The sequence below is a fragment of the Sapajus apella genome, unplaced genomic scaffold, assembly GCF_009761245.1.
Source record: "Sapajus apella isolate SASKATOON/1434 unplaced genomic scaffold, GSC_monkey_1.0 scaffold38, whole genome shotgun sequence".
NCBI lineage: Eukaryota > Metazoa > Chordata > Mammalia > Primates > Cebidae > Sapajus > Sapajus apella.
In genome coordinates, this window is record NW_022436978.1 from 14,903,100 (window position 1) to 14,922,618 (window position 19,519).

Below are 19,519 nucleotides of genomic sequence, written 5' to 3' on the forward strand. Positions count from 1 at the left end.
TATATGAGGCCTAAGAAAAGCTGGGGAGGTTGGCTGCTAGACACCCACCTCCTGCTAGACACTAAATTGAGCAAATCATTATTCTTAACAATAGGAAACATGGCTGCATGTTGCTATGTTAGAAAAGAACTGATTCAAACTCATTCTTGTTGATATATAAAAAAAGAAATAGCAGAATGTATTGAGTTAGGTTAAGAATTAAATAATTTAAAAATTAGTTTGTGCCCATAATTTCAGTCAGTAGAAAATATCTGGATCTCAGTTTTTCCAAAAAACACTTTGACTTGTTGACTTTAGTGATGACTCAGGTGATATTGGAGTTATCTCTACTTCAGGTTTGGAAGATAAATAAAGGGTAAATGATTACACTGTTCCTAATCAGATGTTTTTCAGGGAAAATGCTAGTCAATGCAAGTAATCACATTCATCTTTCCTGCCGGTTTCTGTCACCAAACTTTGATATCTTCAAAGCAAGGTGAGTGAGTGGCACCCTTCAGACAAGAAGGAAAAGGGCAGGTGAAATCATCATCTTCTAATGAGCCCCATGCTGTGCTTGCTGATGTCCTTGGACGTGGAGATTTTCAGAAGAGCCATGGCCTTACCATTGAAGGCTACACAGAGGCCACTGGAGTGAAGTAACTCATTGTACCTTATCACATTTAGGCACTTCTTTATCCATCATGTGGATTATTGGGATTGGAATGAGTCCCTTCAACAATGAGTCAATATTGAAGATTCTATGGATCCATTTATTGACACATATTGGGTATTCTCTGAACACATTCATTAACTTCAAAACTGTTTCTTGGACATTGTGCTAGGTGCTAAGGAAACACAAATGAAAGGTAGAATTCGTGTCTTCCGGGTGCTCACTGTTGGGTCTGATGCCATACAACTGTTGTGAACATGCAAGAGAAGTGTAGGCTGTGGTTCTTGCCCGCAGCCTGAGCAGCACAGTCCTGAGGTGGAAGCGTTTCCAGATGGCAGCGGTGTCCATGTCTTTTTTACTCTTGATTCCCAGCACCTGCCTGCTGCACAGCACCACTGGGCCCCAAACCTGAGCACTGATGGGGTGCTCTGGACCAGCCCATCACTCAATGCATAGCTTCCCTCTGCATCTGGTGTCTGCTTGAGGATGTGGAGCTATGTGGGCCTCTCCAGCACTCTGGCAGCCCATGGAATATTGTCGCTTCGCACTGATTACTAAGAGATTTTCTCTGCCTGCCTTGTAACCTCACCAGCAAACCCAGATTTTGCCCTCAGGAGCTACACAGTATCCAGACTAAATCCCTGGTCTCTATATTATGCTTTAGGTATTTAGAGACATCTGTGCTCTATCTTGTTCTCTTCTCTGGCCTCCAAGAACCCTATTCTTTTAGATACTTCTCAGGTGAATTAGTTTTGAGACTACATCATTATCCTATTGACCAGGCAGGACTAGCACCAATGATTCAATAATAGGATGAATCATCCTGTGATTAGAAGTGAAATTAATTCTATAGCTACCGAGGCTTATCTGGACCCTCAGAAGGATTAGCAGTGAAACCAACAAACAGGTCCTTCTTCTCCATAGATTGCCTTGATGAGACTTATTGGATGTTGAGAGGGAAAATGTATGAGGCTAATGGAAGACCCGTAAGAGGGGCTAAGCCTTCCACTCTACTTGGATCTGGCATGGCTCTTGGCTGTAGCATTTCTTCACTCATTGTAGTCTGATCTCTTGAATACACTTAAGGATGTGGGGAGTCTTTGCCTCTCACGTTCTTGCTAGAATAGTAGAAGGAGACAACTTGAAGTTGAGAGAGTGCAGATGACAGGGCCAGGGCAGCTAATTGGGTGATTTTCTATCTGTGCTGGGATTATGCAACAGGCAGCGAGATCATTTGGTGGGTTAAGCAACAGATTGAGTTTCCAGAATACAGATTCTAATGGAGACTGAGCCGTGGGAGGATGGATACTTGCAGGAAGGTTAGGGTAAGATGGAGAGAGGCTGGGTGGGTGGGAGGTAGGGGCATGGGAGCAACCTGATTAGGCGCTTACATTGAGAATCAGGATAAACCCAAGTCCAAACCCTGGTGCCACTATTTACTTGCTATGGGACCAACCTGGAGAGTAAATCTGGCTATGCCATTGTTTCTTCATCTGTTAAATATGGGCAATGAAACCTGGCTAGAAGAGATGAGCTGAAAATAGTGAGATAACATTTGCAGAGCGCTCAGCGTAGGGCCTGGCACATGGTAAGCTAACAATAAATGGGAGTTTTGGTGTGTTTTTTTTTTTTTTTTTGAGATGAAGTTCCACTCTGTCACCCAGGTTGGAGTGCAGTGGCACGATCTCGGCTCGTCACAACCTCCACCTCCTGGGTTCAGGCGATTCTCCTGCCTCAAGCTCCCGAGAAGCTGGGATTACAGGTGCCCAACAAACCCAGCTAATTTTTGTATTTTTAGTAGAGATGGGGTTTCACCATGTTGGCCAGGCTGGTCTCGAACTCCTGACCTCAGGTGATTCACCTGCCTCAGCTTCTCAAAGTGCTGGCAATACAGGTGTGAGCCACTGTGCCCAGCCACTAGATGAGAGTTCTTAATAGCCCTAATAACACACTAGTACTGACAGCACAAAGAGCTAACATAGGGAACACTAAAGACCAAGCTATGGTCTTTGCCTTCCAGTGGCCCATCTCTAGAAGCAATACATCCTAGTGGCTAAGAGTCAGGGCTCCTTAGCTTTATCACCTCGGGCAAGTTACTTAGCCTTGCTGCATCCCATTTTATTCTTCTGTAAAAGGAATAGCAGCAATGTATACTTCAAAGGACTAATGAGAACATTAAATAAGATAGTATGCTTAGCATTCCTGGCATCAGGTAAGCGGCTATATTACCACTTACTCGGACAGTAGAAATATAAGAGGTAAAGACTGCTAGGGGCCACATCTTTTTGCATCAACATGCTGGCAAAGAGAGGGCTATATGTCAGCAACTTCCTATAACAAGAGAAACCAGAAAGAAAGGGGGATGGATAGTGGTATTATAGGAAAATAACTGATCAATCTTTCCCTACTTTTTGTGCTGCTACAAAGAACACCACTGTTCCTGAGCTACAAGGAACAGTTGCCAACTCAGGGAAACAATGAGGCAATACTGAAGGAGAAGAGGGCAGTAGGCATAGACCAGAGTGGCTGGTGGGGGCTCGGGACGCAGAGCACACAGCTAAGTCTCCGGCAAGGTGGAGAAGCGGGCACAGAGGTGCTGGGGCACTGAAACAGAGTTCAGGAGGGAGAGGGGAGCAGCTCAGAAGCTTCTCTGGGAGGAGATTCCAGTAGACATTTAAAAGATTGTGTTTGCCCAGAGGACTTTCAGCTTCCCACTGGAGTCTGCGAGTATAATCACCAGGCTGGCTTCCCAGGTGTGGGTCCTGTAAAAGGACCCTGTGCTTGTGGAATGCCCTGCTGTAGCTGTTGCTGTCTTGAAATTCTTTTTTGTTGTTTGTGTTTTGAGACTAAGTCTCGCTCTGTTGCCCAGGCTGGGGTGCAATGGCACCATCTCGGCTCACTGCAACCTCCGCCTCCTGGGTTTAAGCAATTCTCCTGCCTCAGCCTCCCAAGTAGCTGGGGTCACAGGCGCCTGCCACCATGCCCAGCTAATTTTTGTATTTTTAGTAGAGACGGGGTTTCACCATGTTTGTCGGGCTGATCTCGAACTCTTGACCTCGAGTGATCCACCTGCCTCGGCCTCCCAAAGTTCTGGGATTACAGGTATGAGCCACTGAGCCTGGCCGAAATTCTTAATGAATTTTTAGCAAGGGCCCTGGGTTGTCATCTTGCATTGGGCCATGTGAATCATATAGCCAGTCATTAATCGTAACTGGTACATTAAAGAAACCAGGTGCTGTAGGATTTGCAGGAGAGTGAGGGTGCGGGGAGTGGATCGTTTCCAGCTGAGGGTGGACAGGGGGAGAGGTAAGAAGGTATCATGGATAGGGGACACTTTGAATTGACCCTGAGGGTTGGGCAGGATTTGGACAGATAGAAATGGGAGTTTGGCTATTCGTTGGAAGGAATACGTTGGCAAAGTTGAGGGTAGGAGTATGGACCTTGCTTAAAGGGAATGGTAGAGATCCATTCCCTGTGAACCTGGAGCCCCTGCTCTGGAGCCGCTCACATCTGGAATGCCATGCTCAGCTGGCCTTTCTACAGGGAGCCTTTTTCAAGGCTGTTTATTTGAGACAGAGTTTTTGCTCTTGTTGCCCAGGCTGGAGTGCAATGGTGTGATCTTTGCTCACTGCAACCTCTGCCTCCTGTGTTCAAGTGATTCTCCTGCCTCAGCCTCCCAAGTAGCTGGGACTTCAGGTGCACGCCACCATGCCCAGCTAATTTTTTGTATTTTAGTAGAGACGAGGTTTCACCATGTTGGCCAGGATGGTCTCAATCTCCTGACCTCGTAATCCTCCTGCCTTGGCCTCCCAAAGTGCTGGGATTACAGGCATAAGCCACCATGCCCATAGGCCTTTTAAATCCTTTCCTCCAAGTACCACTCTGCTAGGTGCCTGCCCAAGTAATAAATTAAATCCAGCCATGTTATTCATCGAAATCTCAAAGCAAGGGTGGGGAAAAGCAGTTTTTTAAAGAATCAGAAATTTTCCATTGAAAATATGGTTCCTGAGGTTGGGCATGGTGGCTCACATCTATAATCCCGGCACGTTGGGAAGCCAAGTTGGGAGGATCACTTACACCTAGGAGTCTGAGAACAGCCTGGTAATATAGTCAGATGCTGTCTCTAGGAAAAACAAAAACATTAGCTGTTATGGTGGCATGCACCTGCAGTCCCGGCTACACTGGAGGCTAAGGTGGGAGGATTGCTTCAGCCCGGGAGGTGGAGGCTGCAGTGAGCTATGATCGTGCCACTATACTCCAGCCTGGGCGACAGAATGAGACTCTGACTCAAAAAAAGGGGGAAAATTGTTATTTAAATAAAAGAAAAATACTTAAAATAGGTCAAATAATAGATCAAATACAGACCAACGGAAAAATCAATTAAGAATCCCTATCAAGCTGGGTGTCATGGCATGTGCCTGACAGTTTCATCAGCATCTAGGAGTATCTAGTAGCTGATGAGACTACTAGGAGCCCAGGAGTTTGAGTCCAGCCTGGGCAATGTAGCAAAACATCATGGAAAGAAAAGAAAAGAGAGAAAGGAACAGAAAGAACAGAACAAAACAGAACAAGAGAAGGGAGGGGAAGGGAAGAAGGGAAGGGAAGGAGAAAGAAAGAGAAAAGAAAGAGAAAGAAAGAAAGAAAAGGGAGGGAGGGAGGAAAGAAAGGGAGGGAGGAAAGGAAGGAAGGAGGGAAGGAAGGAGGGAGGAAGGGAAGGAAGGAAGGAAAGAGGGAGGAAGGGAAGGAGGGAGGAAGGGAAGGAAGGAAGGAGGGAAGGAAGGGGAGGGAGGGAGGGAAGGAGAGAAAGGAAGGAAGAAAAAGAAAGAATGAAAAATAAAGGAAGAGAGAGAGAGGGAGGGAGGGAGGGAGGGAAAAGAAAAGATATATAATTCTCATCATCTAACTTTCTCTCTTGGTCTTGTGTATCATAATTCTTGTGTAGGGATTTGCACAGCCGGCAAGTGGCAGAGGCAGAATTCTGAACAGGATCTAAATCCTGCCCTGTGTTCTGTGCCCCACAGTGCGACAACTCCTGCGTCACTCCATCAGGGTGGGTTTCCCCAAACAGAAGCCTAGACTGGTTCAGGAAACAGTGCAAGTGCTGGCACTTATAAAATCACCTAGAATCATGCCATAGTGACACAGATGAGAGACAACATAAAAAGAAAAAGGCATTTTTCTTTTAAAAACCTCACCATTTCTACCTTCAACTGGCTGTCCTGAAGTCTGCGTTTGAAATTGTATGTCTATGAACATGATATGACTGCCATTATTTATGTTAACTCAGCATATCATGAATGACATGCTAATGTATATTTTGTTGCATTCCTTGATTTGCATAAATATTGAGCTTTGACACTTGTTCAATAAGCTTTGATTTTTCTTTCCTTTTTTTTTTTGAGGTGGAGTTTTGCTGTTGTTGGAGCGGAAGCCTGGAGTGCAATGGTGCTATCTCGGCTCATGGCAGCCTCCGCCTCCCAGGTTCAAGCGATTCTCCTGCCTCAGCCTCCCAAGTAGCTGGGATTACAGGTGCCCACCAGCACATCCAGCTAATGTTTTGTATTTTTAGTAGAGATGGTTTCACCATTTTGGTGAGGCTGGTCTCAAACTCCTGACCTCAGGTGATCCGCCTGCCTAGGCCTCCCAAAATGCTGGAATTACAGGCGTGAGCCATGCGCCTGACCAAGCTTTGATTTCTAATATGTGTCCCATGTCTACTAAAAGTTTGAGCTCCCGCTCCTAAATTAAACAGGACAGAGCTGCATAGATAGCTAGTATGTTCTGTGTACAGTCCCAGAGCCTCGGCCTCCTCCAAGCTGTGCTGTGGCTCTCTGGGTACTAGTGGGACAGGCCACCACCTGCAGTGGGGCTGGCAGGCAGGACCAACAGGCCTGGCCTGGGAGCAGAGCCTGCGTGGTCAATGGGAACGAGAGTGTCACTGAGACTTGACTTGTGGCTCAACCCTACTGTGAACTCCTATCTGAGTTCTATTACAAGTGGGACCTGAAGAGGCTGTCCCTAGAGGACCTCAGGAAGTTCAGGCATCTCTGTTTTGATGCCTATTGACTGCTTGTAACACAGCAGAGAAAAGAGACCTTCTTCTGCAGTCTGCACAGATCTCTGTATGGCCCTGGGCACTTGTGGCCTCAGCTGGGGCAGGAGAGGGCAGGGTCCAGCAGGTGGGCAGTGCCTAGGGTGAGGAAGCGGTGCCCAGAATCAGGTAGCAGTGTCTAGGGGAGGGCAGCAGGGCCCAGGGCAGGCAGTCATGCCCCGAAGAAGAGAGTGGTCCTCTCCTAGTCCCCATGTCATTTGATCACTGTTGAAAAGCAATGTCCACTCACTGTATACTAACACACAGCATATTTTGAGAAGTGAACAGAGAATACAACATTTAACCAAAAGAAATTTGGGAACATCACGTTTAAGAAGAGATAGGAAATGGTTACCAAGGACAGTTTAAACCAACAGAGACTACGCGTAAAGAGATTGTAGAGACGGGTGGCAGTATTATCTCTTTGCAGAAAATCCAAAACTAGCAGGTCAAGGTTCAGTGACTTTCTGATGTAATGAAGTTTAAGTTCAAAGTCCTTTTGTTATTCATGTGTCCAGGGAAAAGTTATTGACCAGAGAACCCCAGCCAGGAATCGGGGAATACAGTGTGACCTGGAGTGGATGGGGGTAGGACCTAGGACACCCTAGTTTCCTTCAGCACTTCCCTTCCTTTGCTGTGAATGAATGATTGGTGTTTTCTCAGTTGAACATAAAGTGCTTTGTGAGCGCCGCTTTGTAACATGTCAGCTGCCTTCTCATTCCCACCTCACCCCATCAGGTTACCTGAGCTCCAGCCCTGAGTAGAAATTCTAACCCACCAGCAGCTTCAAGCCTCAGTTCTGCCTCTGCTCTGTCACTCTCTGATGGTGTCCCTAACACACACACACACACACTCATGGCACGTGTGCTTTTCCATTTACAGGCCAGGCTGTTTTGGGGTGCACAAGGGCAGAGCCAGGGAGCGGACTACTCTGGAAACAGGGCTCTAACCATGGGACTGCCAGACTTTGATTTTTTGCAATTACTCCAATGACTTAGTTTTTTCCTTAGCCAAGACATTTTGTTAAATATTAAAATAAGTGTGATTTAACATTCTTATCATTCTAACACTTTCATTCAGATACGTTCATCCACTAGAAAAGAAGCCACCCTTCAGACTGTCATGTATTGGGTCTGGAGCAGCTGCAATTTACTGCTGTCCTGACAGCACAGGCCTGCTTGGCCCAGCTCTTCTACTATGGCCTGCTTTTTGTGCTGTGAACAGCAGCGGCCAGGGTCTGGTTCCGTGCCATATATACAGGAGGTGGCAATGACATTTTTCAAAGAAGCATGTGTGTGAACAAGGAGGAAGGGGAGGTGGAGAAGGTGATGAAAGCCATGCTGCAGGAATGGAGAAAACCAGAACCAGGTCAGGCACGGTGGCTCATGCCTGTAATCCCAGCAATTTGGGAGGCCAAGGTGGGTGGATGACTTGAAGTCAGGAGTTTGAGACCAGCCTGGCCAAGATGGTGAAACCCCTGTGCCTCTAATCCCAACGATTAAGCGATTCTCATGCCTCAGCCTCCTAAGTAGCTGAGATTATAGGAGGTGAAGGTTGCAGTGAGCTGAGATTGCACCATTGCACTGCAGCTTAGGCGATAACAGAGAAAACTCTGGTCCCCCCACCAAAAAAAGAGAGAAAACCAGGCCGGGCACAATGGCCCATGCCTGTAATCCCCGCAATTTGGGAGGCCGAGGCAGGTGGAGCACCTGTTTGGGAGGCTGAGGCAGGTGGATCACCTGAGGTCAGGAGTTTGAGACCAGCCAGGCCAACATGGTGAAGCCATGTCTCTACTGAAAAGAAAAAATTAGCTGGGCGTGGTGGCACACACCTGTAATCCCAGCTACTTGGGAGTCTGAGGCGAGAGAATTGTTTGAACCCAGGAGGCGGAGGTTGCAGTGAGCCAAGATTGTGCCACTGCACTCCACCCTGGAAAACAAGAGCAAAACTCAAAAGAAAGAGAGAGAGAGAGAGAGGGAGGGAGGGAGGGAGGGAGAAGGAAGGAAGGGAGGGAGGGAGGGAGGGAGGGAGGGAGGGAAAGAAAGATAAAAAGAAGGGAGGAAGGGAGAGATAAAGATAAAGTAAGAGTAAGAAAGAAAGAAAGGAAGGAAGGAAACAGATCCACCTTCAGCAAACACTAGGTCAGGAGGCCTGATAGATTGGAAGGCACTTCTTAAGCTGTGTGTTGGGAGGAGTCTGAGCACAGGGACAGCTGCAGAGGGTGGACTGGAGCACAGCCTGCACCCCCACCCTGCACTGGCTGGAATCCTCTGTGTAGGGGCTGGGCTCTGGGCATCCTTGGTTACCCGGTGCCTCCTAAAGTTCATGCACATAGTGGCTGTTTAATTAAACAATCGAGTATATTGTTTTAAACTCATTTTTCTAATTGAAAAAAATCTACAATTGCTCCTGATTGTTTCCTTATACCAAATCAGAGCTTTCACAAGTGAGCTCTCCCTCTCTCTTTTTGATGTAATTGTGCCCACTTCATCTCTACATCAGAGACATGAGCTTTTCTCTGGCTGACAAGAGTACAGAGAGCTCCTGCCTGAGTCATATAGGGAGGGGTGAGCGTGAACAGGTCTGGGCACCACTTGGAAAGGGGAGTTAGTATGATGCCAGAATAACCTGGAAGCTGGACAGCAACCAGTCAGCTTCCCTGCATGACTCTACATAGCTGATAGAATGTGGCCGGGCGCGGTGGCTCACACCTGTAATCCCAGCACTTTGGGAGGCTGAGGCAGGTGGATCACCTGAGGTCGGGAGTTTGAGACCAGCCCGATTAACATGGAGAAACCCCGTCTCTACTAAAAATACAAAATTAGCTGGGTGTGGTGGCGCATGCCTGCAATCCCAGCTACTCGGGAGGCTGAGGCATGAGAATTGCTTGAACACAAGAGGCGGAGGTTGCGATGAGCCAAGATCGTGCCATTGCACTCCTGCCTGGGCAACAAGAGCGAAACTCCGTCTCAAAGAACAAAAAAAGAAAAGAAAAAGAATGTGCACCGGCTCCATCCTTTCCACAGCAGACAGTGCACTCTCATGGAAACAGAGGAGCGTTTTAAAAAATGTTCTCTTCTGGTTCTGGGCTTTCTGTCTTGAGGTTTTTGTAGGCTATACCTTCAAGCTCAGACTATGACAGGTACTCAGACCAGCCAGTGGGCTGTTGCCGGCAGTCAGGAGTCCAAGTCATCCAAAAATTGGAAGTATCACTGTTTACAGCAAACAATGAATATATTGTATTATCTAAATTGTAAAAATCCCTTAATATTTATCATAAGGAGATTCATAAAATGAATAACTACACAACAAACAAAAAGAGACAAACAAAAATTTTAAAAAGAATAGAGCAAACAGGCCGAGCACGGTGGCTCCTGCCTGTAATCCCAGCACTTTAGGAGGCCAAGGCAGGAGGATCGCCTCAGCCCAGGAGTTCAAGACCTGCCTGGGCAACATAGTGAGACTCCCATCTCTCTGTAAAAAAATTAATAAACAGCATTTCAAAATAATAATAATACATTTTTAAAGGAATTCAGCAAAGAAAAGTAGGGGAATTTTGCCAACATATGATTAGAAAAAAATTTTTAAAGATATCTTCAACCTCATGTCTACAAAAAATGCAAAAATTAGTCAGGTATGGTGGCTGCACCTGTGGTCCCAGCTACTTGGGAGGCTGAGATAGGAGGATGGCTTGAGCTTGGGAGGTCAAGGCTGCAGTGAACCATGACGGCGCCACTGCAGTCCAGCCTGGGTGACAGAGTGAGACCCTGTCTCAAAAAAAAAAAAAAAAATATATATATATACACACACACACACACACACACACACGTATATACATACATACATGCATATGTGCATATATAGATATATGCATATATATACATATATATATATTCCCCCCCAGAGGCCTCTAAGACCATAACCATTTAAGTAACCTATCTTCTTAGTATGTATAAGTGTTTAACATTAATCATTAAAATAAATGAAAAACTGAAATGAAAGCCAATTCTAATTATGCTTATGCTTTTGCCATATAGTCAGTACATGTGATAATTTAATAGGCCGGGCGTGGTGGCTAACACCTGTAATCCCAGCACTTTGGAAGGCTGAAGTGGGTGGATCACTTGAGGTCTGGAGTTTGAGACCAACCTGACCAACGTGGAAAAACCCCACCTCTACTAAAAATACAAAAATTAGCCAGTCATGGTGGCGCATGCCTGTAATCCCAGCTACTAGGGAGGCTGAGGCAGGAGAATCGCTTGAACCCGGGAGCAGAGGTTGCAGTGAGCCAAGATTGTGTCATTGCACTCTAGCCTGGGCAACAAGAGCGAAACTCCATATCAAAAAAAAAAAATTGTCTTTAATCTAAAGGAAGAGTGTACATATACAACTTGGACCAAAGACAATTATTTTCTCCCTGTTCCCTGCATAAATGTGCAATGTAGAATATGTAGAATGTTGTTTTCAGTGTGTGCCAATCTGTGAACCAGCTTGGGAAGGCTCTGCCTTGGTCTGGCCCTCCCCTGGCACATGTTCACCGTGGGCTGTGGTGCTGTCTGCCTCAACTCCATGCACAGCTCTCATGAATTCCCCCTTCATGGGACAATCTCAGAACTCAGCCTGGCTCTAGCCCCTCCTGTGCCTTCAGCCGTCACTCTGCACTTGCTCACCACAGTTATGAGTGACATGAGCTGCAGGGGTTTCCGTGCAAGCAGCACCTTTCATGCTGGGGCTTAGAAGGATCAACTGTCGAGTTTGCCTGGGACTGACAAGTTTCTGGGATATGGGACTTTCAGTGCTAAAACAGGGAAAGTCCCAGGCAAACAGAGATAAGCTAGTTACCCTAGTGCTGGTGCGGAAAGGCATCGGGTCACACCAAGTGCTGTAACTGTGACTGCCAGATCTCTAGCAGTGAAAGTCAGAGGTCTGAGGCTTCCTGCTATACAAGCACTCTGCCAGGTGGCGTGTCTCAGGCCAGCTCCTGAGACATCTGCCCTCATTTCTCCTGAGGCTCTGGGGCTGGCTTATCTTTCCCTCTTTTAGTGTTTAGTACATAGCCCTCATAGCAGTTTCTGTTTTTCTGGGCCTGGAGCAGCCTGAGAATATAGCATTGGTTTCCCTCTATTCTCTGCAGATATTCTTCAGTAGAGACATTCTTGTTTTTTTCCCAAGGAAGGAGTGTCACGGGGTCAGAAATCCATACCTGTGCAGGTCAATGAATGTTTTGCACTGTTTCACTGGAGAAATCCGTTAGTGTTTCATCAATATGTCTTAACAGAGGAGATGCAAATTGGTTCAAAAAGTTTAGTCACATTTATTACATAACAGTAATAATACCTAATGTTTAATGAGTGCTTGTTATATACCAGGTACTGTGCTAGGTACTTTAAATATACCATATTGTTTAATCTTCACAATGTGAGGTGGGTGAGGAGACACACTCAGAGAGATTATAATACTTGTTCAAGGTCATGGAGCTAATAATTGGCAGAGAAGGGCTTTAAATCCAGCCTTACTGTGGAGTCAGCACTTGGACTTAGAACTGTAGACTTAGTGCTAAACACAATTGTGTTTGAACAAACCAATGAGAAACACTGCAGTTTCGCATGTTACTTTCTGGACAACTGTGGGGTGTATCAGTTGGCTGTGTCTCTTTCCTGAACCTGGGTCTATGTAAGTGAGAGGGTTCTCAGTTTCTACAGCAAGAGTTAAGTAAAAGACAACATGATATCTGTGCACTAAGTGGATCCAGGAATCATCCACAGTTTGGCCAGGGTGTCTAAAATTTTATTATCATTCTGGGATTCATATTCACGTGAGATTCATATCACCAGAATTCCAGAAACACCACACTCAAGGCTGGTAGCCTATGGCTACTTCTCAGCTCAGCCAGTTCCTCTCAAAAGTGAGCCATGTTGATAAGTCTGGGTTTGAAAATTCCTAAGGTTTGTGCTTCAAAGGCCACCATAAAAAACTACATACTGTGATATTTTGTGACAGCTCAGTCTTGTATCCCCTTCCTTGATCAAATTCTCTGTGTGCACACACATGCTCAGATGAGCTGGGTTTTGAGTTCTTCCCTAGAGTGTCAAGTTCAGTGTATTCAAATATCACATCAATAGTGTCTTGGGGCTGGGCAACGTGGCTCACACCTGTAATCCCAGCACTTTGGGAGTCCAAGGTGGGCAGATCACCTGAGGTCAGGATTTCAAGACCGGCCTGGCCAACATGGTGAAACTCCATTTCTACTAAAAATATAAAAATTAGCTGGGCATGCGGCGGGCACCTGTAATCTCAGCTACTCAGGAGCCTGAGGCAGGAGAATCCCTTGAACTTAGGAGACAGAGGTCGCAATGAGCTGAGATCATGCCACTGCACTTCAGCCTAGGCGACAAAGCAAGACACCGTCTCAAATAAATAAATAAATTAACAAATAAATAAATAAATAGTGTCTTGGTCTGTTTTCTCTTGCTTATAACAGAATATCTGGAACTGAGTAATTTGTAAATTAAAAAAAAAAAACAGCTATGGAGGCTGAGAAGTTCAAGGTCAAGAGGTCAAATCTGGCAAGGGCCTTCATGTTGGTGAGGACTCTGCAGACTCCCAAGATGGTGCAGGTCATTGCATGGTGGGGAGGTTGAGCACGCTAGTTCAGGCCTCTCTTCCTCTTCGTAAAAGCCAACAACCCCATCAATCCACTAATCCACTAGTAGATTAATCCATTCTTGAAGGCAGAACCCTCATGACCCAATCACCTCTTAAAAGCCGCCCCTCTCAATACTGCCACATCAAGGATTTTCAATGTGAGTTTTGGAGGGGGCTAATGTTCAAACCATAGCAAGTAGAAAAGTATTTTTATGTTATTCTTATGGGTTCCTCAGAGAATTTAATTCTTAGCAGTCTTGATCTGAGTGCTAAAATCTCTTTTATTGTCTAAAGTTTTACCATCCAAGTGCATCAAAAATCAAGGAAACCTTTATATTCTTCTTCAGTGTCTTCAAAATGCCCCCTACAAGGGCAGTGGCCACACATGGAGGGGACATAGCTTTAACCACTTACTCATCAACAGACCGGGCTTGAGAGGCCCAGGCAGGGCACAAATCCCATGATGGGTGATGGAGGCAACACAGAATGTGGCCTTTTTCTTTGTCTCTTGGATAGACTGTTGAAACATGTTTTACTGTCATCATTTAATTGTAGATGCTCCTTCTGTGGTAAACGAACTCAGCTTTCCCTAACACACTTAACATTCCTTATGGGCCAATGATTAAGCCTTTGTTAGTCTTGTGTGCCGGCTAATTAGGTGAGTGTGTTTTATGTTAAAAAGTTCTCTGGTATATCCCAGCACCTAGTGCAGTGCCTGGCAATCAGTAGAAATAAATTCAGTGATGATTATGTTGAGACCTGTAGCGTAGTAGAAGATACAATTGACTTTTTTCTCTTACTGTTAGGTTTAAAAAAACAGATAGTTGTCCTCTCTTTCTGGAACTGGGATCTGAGAGGTTTTGGCAGCTATAGTGAGAAACCAGATCTGTCATTGGACAGTCCTCTCAGTTTTGAGTGTCCATAGCTTTGACCAGCATCTCTCATGCTCTCATTAATATCACTGATGTGTAATCCACATTTCCCAGGCCCCCCAGCAGAGAACGGGATAATCCTAGGGGCCAGAATGGTGTGACATTTGCTCAGATCTCATCCCTGAAACTCCAGTTGCCAGAATGCTTTCCTTCCTTGATGTCAAGGATAGAGATTGGTACTTATGGACTTGCAGATGGTCACCTCATTCTTTCTGAATTCACTTGCCTTTTGTGAGCATTATGTGGCCCTCCATTGCTGTTCTGATGTTCCACAGTCTCAGTTGCTAATTTTATGGCTGTCTCATTTGCTCACCTGGGGCAAACTGTATTTTCCAAAAATGGCCACAGCAATATTTACAGATCTACATCTGCTTTCAGAACCTTAAGAGATTCTTTTGTTGAAAGGTCTAGTCTAATTCCCCTCCCCTGAAAGAGGAGTGAGCCTTTGTGGCTGCCTCCATGAATGAAAATGCGATGGAAAGGACACTGCACGACTTACGAGACTAATTTGTAAGAAGAACTAAAGCTTCTACCTGTTTCCGCTTCCTTTTGGGAAATGTGTATTGGGATCCCTGAGCCAATATATTAAGAAGTCCAGCTATGTATAGCCACCGTGCTGCAGAAACCACACAGAGACAAAGATGATGAGCCCCACCACTTCCAGTCCCCAGTTGTTGAGTTCCCCCACCTCCCAGAATTAACTGCCAGACATATGAGTAGAAATGACTCCAGACCCAGCCTTCAAGCTGTTGTCTACAAGAAGAGCAAAGGAGTTGTCTCCAACAGTCTAGCTCATAGTGCATATTTGTGAGAAAAAACAAATGTTGCTGCATTAGCCAGTAAATGCTAGGATAATTTGATGTCCTGGCAAGAGTAGCCAGGACATCACCCTGATATTATCATTAGGCTCTCACCTTGCTACTTGTGAGACCCTTGCTTCTTGTGAGACCCTTGCTTTTCTTCTATAGCAGTTGCTGAGAAGAATTATTAGAGGAGGATCCTTGCTCCCACCAATATCAACATTTCTTTACCAGAAAACAGAGGATTTAACTCATAATTTGAAGACTTATAGCTTCCTATTTATTTATTTATTGGACATGGAGTCTTGCTCTGTCACCCAGGCTGCAGTGCAGTGGCGTGATCTCAGCTCACTGCAACCTCTGCCTCCTGAGTTACAGTGATTCTCCTGCCTCAGGTTCCCAAATAGCTAGGACTACAGGCATGCACCACCATGCCTGGCTGATTTTTGTATTTTTTTAGAAGAGACCGGGTTTCACCATGTTGGCCAGGCTGGTCTTGAACTCCTGACCTCAAGTCATCCGCCCTCCTCAGCCTCCCAAGGCTTAAAGCTTCTTACAATGGCCCTGGTGGTTACACTTTTTATTCAACTGATTTTATTTTGTTACAGTTACTCTGCCCACAAAATTGAGTGCAAGACCCCTTGTGATTGTGTTGGGAGATGTCAATTCAAATGACATCTTGCCAGCATTATGTCAAATTATGCATCCTTCTCAATGCTGTTGATGAAGCTGGTGCACCTCAACCCTGTTCCTAGAGGTTAAGTTGCTTTCCCCACTTGAAACATTGTATAAGAACCAAAAGCTTATCTGGTCAGTTTAAAGGTATCCTGCCCCTCCTAGGACTTACTGCAATGACAAACATATAACAGCTGTGAGAACTCCGTGATTTACACACAGCAGGCACCTGGCATTTTAAGCTGCCTTCCTGAAATGCTCACTGACAGTAAAAGTATTGAACACATCAGGACTGAAAACATAGCTTTATTTTGTGCCAGCAAAGACTCTCTTCTCTCCCCTCCAGGTTGACATCGATCCATTAATCAACAGTATGTTCAATAGTAATTAGTGAGTTATGAATTCAACTGTGTGACTCTATCTTATCCCCAGGGGATATCATAAGACGAATCATCAAACACCTTGCTGAAAACATTATCACATTTCCTGTTCTACTTTAATGTTACCCAACTGGTAGAAAACACAGAAGACTTAATTACATGATTGTTCTTTTTTTTTTTTTGAGATGGAGTCTTAGTCTGTTACCCAGGCTGAAGTGCAGTGGCACGATCTCAGCTCACTACAACCTCTGCCTCCCAGGTTCAAGTGATTCTCCTGCCTCAGCCTCCTGAGTAGCTGGGATTATAGGCACTCACCACCATGCCTGGCTAATTTTTGTATTTTTAGTAGAGATAGGGTTTCACCATGTTGGCCAGGCTGGTCTCGATCTCCTGGCCTCAGATGATTCTCCCACCTCGGCCTCCCAAAGTGCTGGGATCACAGGTGCGAGCCACCACAATCAGCCTTGTTCTTAACACCTAGTTTGGCCCCTTGCAGTGGTTTCCATAACTGTTCATCCTCAGGATTTGGCAGAATAAAGCTCCAAATCAAAATCCAGCCTGTGTGGAATCTGCCTTGTCTACATTAGGATTAAGGGAGGCTAAGAGAGAAGGGTAGTTAAGATGCACTATTATTAGAGGTTGCATTGAAAATTATCATTATTGTTGTTTTACTTAATATTCTGATTTTTAGTGGCAATAACCAGAAAATGGCTTTCGAACAACAACAACAAAAAAAGAGGTCTGGAGCTCCAGAGCTGATTTTACAGCTCTCACAGCATTATATTAGTGACACCTGCAGACAAACATCATGCATTGCAGAGGGAAGGAAAATTTTAAAAAATCATAAACCTCCCAAGCCTCAGTTGTGCAACATATGTTACTAACTTGTTCTTTTTTGCTTGTCTGTCCCAAGAGAGGCATTCTGGTTGTAAATGTCCAATCAACGAACAACTCTACAAAATCCGTACTATTATTATGACCATTTTACAGAGGGAGAAATTAAGGCAGAGCTAGTAAGCAGTAGAACTGGAATTTGAATCTGACCAGTGTGATTCTAGAGCACGCACATGGTAACTACTATGGCATATAAAACCTCCTGTTTTGTTTCTATATTCTGTCAAAAAATGATGCTTGCAATATAAAAGGGCAGAGTGAACATTAGTAAGAGGAAATGGAAGCCCAAGAAGGAAGAGGTGATTGATTATAACAGACGCTTTCTTTGAAGAAATCCTGTCTTCTGATCTGGACACAATCCCAGAATAGTGAGAACATCACCTAAATGTGAAGGTGAAGATCCCTAGGCCCCAGCATGGGTTCACAAAGAGTAAGTCATCATCAGACACACCCCATTTTCTAACAGGCTGTTGTCTAATTGGATGTCAACAAGGTCTCTCAGCCTACTTGTGTGGATAAGATAAAGAAATATGGCTAGATGCAAAATCAATTATTTTCATAGAGGTTGATATGACTTTACCCTGATGTTCTGATGATTGTCAATCTGGAACAGGCTTTTAGTGGCAAAATCTGAGTTGGCTTCAATCCTTTGGCTAGCTCTTTTATTCACTGTTTAGATGAAAATCTTAAGTCTCAGTCAATATAGTGTGCAGATAACATCAGGTGGAGAGGCACAGACAAAATACTGAATGACTGAATTGGAGGATCCCAAAACATGGTAACAGACTGGACCACTGGACTGACTGAATGAGAGGGAGGTAACTGAATAGGAGCGAACATGAGGCCCTTCATCCCAAAGTACAAGTCACCTTCTGTTGAGTGACCTGGCGCAGCCTGGGCGAGACTTTTTTGAGCAGTGCAATCAACAGAAATACAATGTGAACGACATATGTAATTAAAATTTCCTATTAGCCAAATTCTGAAAAGTGAAAAAAAAAACTCAGGTGAATTTTAGTAATATATTTTGTTTTTAATCATCTATTTTTATTTCACCAATTGTATTCAAAATACTGTCATTTAAACATGTAAGCAATATAAACTTGAGATACTTTACATTCTTTTTTAATACTAAATCTTCAAAATCCAGTGTGTATTTTATACTTCATAGCACCTCTGTTTGGATGAGCTATATTTCAAGCACTCAATTGTGACACGTGGCTACCAGATTGGACTATGCAGCTCTAGAGGGTTTTCACTGACGCTCAGTGTGATGAGTCTGCCCCCCAGCTGTGACATTCTCAGGCTGACTGCATTATTAGAGGAACTGTGCTTAAAGTTATACAACTCAGAAATGTTTTATTTCTCTTAATGGTATAAGAAAGGGTCTGGGCTCTTTGACATCTAAAATCATGATGGATGCTGTACTGGTGCCCACTGCCTGTGACCTGTGTCCAACACTTCACCATGAGTCTTGGGGCAATTTCAGCGACCAAAATACTAGAATTTTTAAAAGTGAACACTTACCAAACGGCCTCTTCTTCTCTTGCTTATCTTTCATAGTCCTTGGATATCTTTTGTTAATGGTAAAAGTTGCTACTAGAGTTAGTAGCAATTTTTTTCAAGGAATAGAATAAAATTATCTTTCCATTCCCATTTCTAGTAACACCCAATGGAACTTTTCAAATAGGTTTTAAGTTTCCATATCCTGTTCCCTTTTCAGTGATTTCTGAGCGCAACATCCATCTAGGATTCAGCAATCGAGCACCTAACCAACAGTGAATGCAGCTAAGGGGCAGAAGTATACATAAGTAAGTGTCCGAATAGCCAAAAAGATGTTCAAGATGCATAAAAGACCAAACACAAAAATATCACCCTTCATCGTCTCCATTTTGCAGATGAGAAAACTGAGGTTAACTGGCTTCCTCAGTGTCTTAGCGATTAAGTCTGATTGCAGGCCAAGCATCCTTTCAGCCTCATTACATAGCTCCCTGGAATGGCTTTTTTTTTCCGTTCAGAACTGAAGACATTATTATCTGTTCTTCCACATGAACTAATGAGCATCTTCCCTCTACAGTGTTTATCTTCCCTTCTTAAGAAAATCTGTGGAACTTCAATATAAATCTTTCCAAATTACAACGTGCGTCAGATAAAGCACTTAAAGCTACCTGATGCTCACCTCACAGGGTCCAATGATGAAATAATATTCTTAACTCATTAAATCATGGCAATCTAGACAATGGATAACAAGAGTGACAAAGCCCCATTAGCATTCTTCTTTGTAGGAAACACATTATCTCTGTGGGCTCTTTCTCACCAAAACTAGTAGCTCTAGCTCTTAGTATCGTGACCGACCCTTGCACACATCTTGGAAAAATGGGGATTAGTAAGTGCAAATTATGATCAAGACTTCTTCTGGGCTAAAATATACAAAGGAAATGATGATCATTCTTAAG

The 19,519-nt window shown here is 44.5% G+C and overlaps 1 long non-coding RNA gene across 1 annotated transcript; it reads left to right on the forward strand.

The window, feature by feature from the left end:
• Nucleotides 1–255: 255 nt before the first annotated feature.
• On the forward strand, nucleotides 256–6,010 carry LOC116564902. Its single transcript, XR_004275155.1, has 2 exons — nucleotides 256–1,974; nucleotides 5,592–6,010. It is a non-coding gene; the product is annotated as an uncharacterized LOC116564902 (long non-coding RNA).
• The last annotated feature ends 13,509 nt before the right edge of the window (nucleotides 6,011–19,519 follow it).